The sequence below is a fragment of the Macaca thibetana genome, chromosome 6, assembly GCF_024542745.1.
Source record: "Macaca thibetana thibetana isolate TM-01 chromosome 6, ASM2454274v1, whole genome shotgun sequence".
Classification (NCBI taxonomy): domain Eukaryota; kingdom Metazoa; phylum Chordata; class Mammalia; order Primates; family Cercopithecidae; genus Macaca; species Macaca thibetana.
The window spans coordinates 103,189,477-103,195,360 of record NC_065583.1 but is presented as its reverse complement, the minus strand read 5'-3'; the positions used below and the strand labels follow the sequence as shown (position 1 = coordinate 103,195,360).

The 5,884-nt window shown below is 39.1% G+C and overlaps 1 non-coding gene across 1 annotated transcript; it reads right to left on the bottom strand.

Annotated features, from left to right (window-relative positions):
- Positions 1-362: 362 nt before the first annotated feature.
- LOC126957699 (U6 spliceosomal RNA) lies at positions 363-472 on the bottom strand. The gene has a single exon (XR_007726883.1). It is a non-coding gene; the product is annotated as a U6 spliceosomal RNA (small nuclear RNA).
- Positions 473-5,884: the final 5,412 nt, after the last annotated feature.

The following is a 5,884-nucleotide window of genomic DNA, read 5'->3' as shown; positions in this document are numbered from 1 at the left end:
AGCATGCCTGAAAACAATATTAATATCCTTGTACATCTCCATCAGTACTCTTGGGTGGCTGGGTGCATTGTCATTGAGCAGTAATAATTTGAAAGGAATCCTTTTTTTTTTTTTTTGAGCTGTAGATCTCAACAGTGGGCTTAAAATATTCAGCATACCATGCTATAAACAGATGTGCTGTCAGCCAAGCTTTGTAGTTCCATTTCTAGAGCACACCAAGAGTAGATTTAACATAATTCTTAAGGGCCCTAGGATTTTTGGAGTGGTACATGAACACTGGCTTCAACTTAAAATCACCATCTGCATTAGCCCCTAACAAGAGAATCAATCTGTCCTTTGAAGTTTTTGTTTGTTTGTTTGTTCGTTTTATGGACTGCTTCACTAATTTGCATGTCATCCTTGTGCAGGGGCCATGCTAATCTTCTCTGTATCATCCCAGTTTTTTTAGTATATGTGCTGCCAAAGTCAGCACCCTTTGAAGTTTCGAAGCCAGCACTGTCTTTTTCTCTGTAACTGTAAAGGTCCTAGATAACATCTTCTTCCAACATAACATTTCCCCCCCCACCCCACTGAAAATCTGTTGTAATGATTGCCACCTGTCATCAATTATCTTGAGTAGCTCTTCTGGACAACTTGCTGCAGCTTCTGCATCAGCACTTGCTGCTTCCCCTTACATTTTTATGTTCTGGAGATGGCTTCTTTTCTTAGACCTAATGAATCAGCCTCTGCTAGCTTCCAACTTTTCTTCTGCAGCTTTCTTCCCTATCTCAGCCTTCACGGACTTGAACAGTTAGGGCCTTTGCTTGGATTAGGCTTTGGATAAAGGAATATGTGGCTGGTTTGATCTTCTACCCAGACCAGTAAAACTCACTCCATATCAGCAATAAAGTTGTTTTACTTTCTTAGCATTGTGCATTTACTGGAGCACACTTTTAATTTCCTCCAAGAACTCTTCCTTTGCATTCAGAACTTGACTAACTGTTAGCCACAAGACATCTAGCTTTTGGTCTATACAGACTTTCAAAACACCTTCCTCATTAACCGTAATTATTTCTGGCATTTGATTTAAAGTGAGAGGCTGGGTGCAATGGTTCACGCCTGTAATCCCAGCACTTTGGGAGGCTGAGGTGGGCAGGTCACCTGAGGTCAGGAATTCGAGACTGGCCTGGCCAACATGGTGAAACCCCATCTCTACTAAAAATACGAAAATTAGCCAACGTGGTCACACGCATCTGTAGTCCCAGCTACCTGGGAGGCTGAGGCAGGATAACCTCTGGAACTTGGGAGGCAGAGGTTGCAGTGAACTGAGATCATGCCACTGCACTCCAGCCTGGGTGACAGAGCAAGACTCCATCTCAAAAAAAAAAAAAAAAAAAACAAAACAAAAAAAAACAAACAAACAAACAAACAAAAAAAACCTATATATCTATATCCGTATATCTATATAAATAGATATAGATACATATTTAACATATTGTGAGAATTACCAAAATGTGACACAGAGACACAAAGTGAGCAAATGCTGTTGGAAAAATGGTACCAATAAATTTACTTGATGCAGGGTTGCCACAAACCTCCAATTTGTAAAAAGCACAGTACTCACAGAGTGCAATTAAGCAAGGTATGCCTGTATTCGAAAGTGGACTTGAATTCATTGTAAATGTATATTGCAAATTCTAGGGCAACCACTTTAAAGATTATAAGAAGAAGCATAAGTGACCAGGTGCACTGAATCACACCTGTAATCCTGACACTTTGAGAAGTGAAGGGAGGAGGACTGCTTGAGCCCAGGAGTTCAAGACCAATCTAGGCAACATAGTGAGACCCTGTCTCTACAAGAAAATTAAAAATTAGCCAGGCACAGTGGTGTGCGCCTATAGTCTAAGCCATTCTGGAGGCTGGAGCAGGAGAATCACTTGAGCCCAGGAGTTTGAGGCTGCAGTGAGCCGTGATCATACCACGGCACTCCAGCCTGGGCTACAGAGTGAGACTCCACCTTAAAAAAAAAAAAAAATGAAGTGGCATAATTGATATACTAAGAAAGAAGACTCGGCCGGGCGCGGTGGCTCAAGCCTGTAATCCCAGCACTTTGGGAGGCCGAGATGGGCGGATCACGAGGTCAGGAGATCGAGACCATCCTGGCTAACACGGTGAAACCCCGTCTCTACTAAAAAATACAAAAACCTAACCAGGCGAGGTGGCGGGCGCCTGTAGTCCCAGCTACTCGGGAGGCTGAGGCAGGAGAATGGCGTGAACCCGGGAGGTGGAGCTTGCAGTGAGCTGAGATCTGGCCACTGCACTCTAGTCTGGGTGACAAAGCGAGACTCTGTCTCAACAAAAAAAAAAAAAAAGAAAGAAAGAAGACTAAATGGAATAATATGTTATAATATCATTCTATAATATATGATATATAATATATCATATATATATCATTATATAACTACATCATAATAAAATGCTCCATTAATACCTCAAAAGTCAGAAGAAGTATGGAAGACAAAAATAGGAACAAATAGCAAGGGCAACAAATAGAAAATAGTCACAAATATCACAGATATTAATCCAATAATATTAATAATCACTTTAAATGTCAGCTGTCTAAATACTCCAATTAAAAGACAGATTGCCAGAGTGGATAAAAAAATAAGACCCAGCTATATATTGTCTACAAGAAACCCTTTTAAAACATAGACACATATAGATTAAAAGTAAAGGGATGGAGAAAGATATACTATGCTACCACTAATCAAAATATAGTGAGGGCTGGTTGGAGTGCAGTGCTATTTAAAACTAATTGATCATAACTGGTTACAGATTTATTTGTTCTCTCTCTACTTCCATTGCTTCACTTGACTAGCCTTGAAAGAAAGAAAGGAGAGAGGAAAAGAAAGAAAGAAAAAGAAAGAAAGAATGAAAGAAAGAAAGAAAGAAAGAAAGAGAGAGAGAGAAAGACAGAAAAGAAAAGAAAGAGAAAGAGGAAGTGTGGATCTTGGATCGTGACATCAGCAAGGTGGTGGAATAGGACTTTCCAGCACTTATCGCCTCATAAAAACTTCTATTTGAACAACTCTCCATGCATGAAAATATCTTCATAAGAGCTAAGGAATTCATTTGAGAGATTATAGCACCTGTGTGTAGCAGAGAATTACAAAAGGACCCACTGAAGAAAGTAGGAAGAACAGTTTCACATTTTCTGCATCACATCACCTCTCCAAACCAGGCAACACAACAGAGAGAGATATCCTCCAAGTGGGGGAAGGAGAGTAAAGTGAGTCCCAGACTTTGCCACAGGCCCGGCGGACCAGTGTTGCTCCAGTGAAACTCAGTGCCAGGCTGGCTTCCACACCCCTAGTCTCCAAGCTGGTACCTGCAGACTAAGTTTCCAGGCCTGCCCCAGTGGCAGACTATCCCCCACAACTCCAGGCTCCAGGCCAGTCCCCACAGATATAGGCTCCAAGCCACCCAGAACCAGGCCAGTCCCTGCTGCCCCAGTCTCCAGGCTGGCCCCCATAACTCCATGCTCCAGCAAACCCAGGATATAAGCCAACCCTAGGAGACTCCAGCCCCTGTTACCCCAGGCACCGGGGGTGAGCACCCTAATGTAAACTATGGACTTTAGGTGGTAATGATGTGTCGATGTAGATTCATCAGTTGTAATAAATGTACCACTTTGGTGCCGGATGTCCATGGTAGGGGAGGTTGTGTGTCTGTGGGGACAGGGAGCATATATGAACTCTCTATACTTTCTGCTCAATTTTGCTATGAACCTAAAAGTGTTCTAAAAATAAAGGTTATTAAGAAAACATCAGTGAGTAGAACTTATATGTGCTCATATGAAAAGAGGATATTTATATGTGTTTATATGAAAATACCTTCTATTATAGAATGTTTCCATCCATCTAAAAATATGTAGTATGTATTTGTAGAAAATTTCTAAGACCATACCTGTGAAATGATTCACAATATTTGCATGATGGGGTCAGAGACAGAATATAGTCTAAGCTCCATGAGATAACCTTTTTTACTTTTTGCATTTCTAACATGCACATATATTAATTTTCAATGAAGTTTTTAAAAAGCAAGAAAAGTAACTTGTGACAATTAGGGAAATGTGAATATAGACTGTATATTAGATGACATTGAATTAAAACTCTCCTTAAAAATATGTGTATCCACCATGGAATACTATGCAGCCATAAAAAGGAATGATATCATTTCTTTTGTGGGAACATGGATGGAGCTAGAGGCCATTATCCTTAGCAAATTAATGCAGTAACAGAAAGCCAAATACCATATGCTCTCACTTAGAAATAGGAGCTAAATGATGGAGAACTTATGAATACAAAGACGGTAACAACAGACACTGAGGCCTCCTTGAGGGTGGAGGGTGGGAGGACAGAGAAGAGTAGAAAAAATAACTAATGGGTACTAGGCTTAATACCTGGGTAATGAAACAATCTGTACAACAAACCCCCATGACACAAGTTTACTTCTATAACAAACCTGCACATGTATCTCCAAACCTAAAGTAAAGGTTAAAAACGGATAAATTATAAGTGAAAAATTAAAATATAAAAAGTTTATCAAGTAGAAAAGTTGATGCAAAATACAAATATTTGATGGATCTAGGTGAAGAGTATACATGTATTCATTGTTTTCTTCTTCCAACTTTTCTATGGGTTTGAAAATTTACTTTTGAAACAAACCAAAAACACACCTGTAATCTCAAGGTTGTAAAGTCTCTTGAAGTTCTAAGCAACTTCTTCAATGTTTCTAATGAAGAATAGACTGTAGTATGAAAGCAGAAAGCCTCAGATGACCTCATTCACCCACATCAACTGATCTGTGCAACTGCTGCACATTATTTTGTAAAAACAAAACATTCATTGATAAAGGAAATAGATTATTCACTTTCAATTAAATGTGATAATAAAGGAAATTTGGTAATCATGTAAGGACTGATTATCAAGCAAACAAAATAAACCAGAAAAATACAGGATATTTTCAGGAAAGGCACTTGCCCAATTATCCCCATGACTTATTTTCATATCTCTAGTTTCAGTAGAAAAAATTATCTCCCCTCACTTCTCCCAAATTCAAGCACTGAAAATCAGTGTAAAAGATGTCATGATAAGGAATTAGCATGTGATGAGCATTATTACGTAGTGTGGCAGAAAACATTTTTGTACATGATGTCTACGTCATGGAAATGTTAAATAGGTTTTCACATGTAAGACCAATTTGTAAGTACATCAGAGGCACAGAGTTCATTACAATTTCAGCATTATTTGTCAACCAGTTTAGTTATGAAAGAGAAAGGCAAGACACTATGCTTGACTGGTGCAGATATGCCATCCTAGCCAATTATATAGGATATCTCTTGAGTCAAAGACATTGAGAGCTCCTACTTCAGAATAGCTGCTGGCACAATAATGTATAATACTACAAGAGGCAGTAGTCACACTGCCAATTAGTTGCAGTGATGGGACTTGAACTGTTTTCTCAAGTCACTCAAATAAAAATGCTCAGAGAATATGTGTTTTATCCTCTAGGAATCAATGCATTTCCTTCTGCCTGCCGAAAGGAAACGAATGCCATCTGCATCATCTTTTAAACCATAATGTGTATCTCTTAGCAAAGGTAGGAGATAGGCTTTATTTTAAAATATCTAACTCCAATATCATTCCCATATGTGTTCCCACTGAATGATTCTAATAAATCACAGCGCTGAACAAATTATTCTGGACCAATTTTAACGAAGGTAGTAAATGTCTTCGTTTAGATTACATATTTCTCAAGGGCAGGGACTATATCTTACACCTCTTGATGTCTCTCTCCCCAGCACAGTGCCCTACAGATTTGATAAAATATATTAGTGATGATG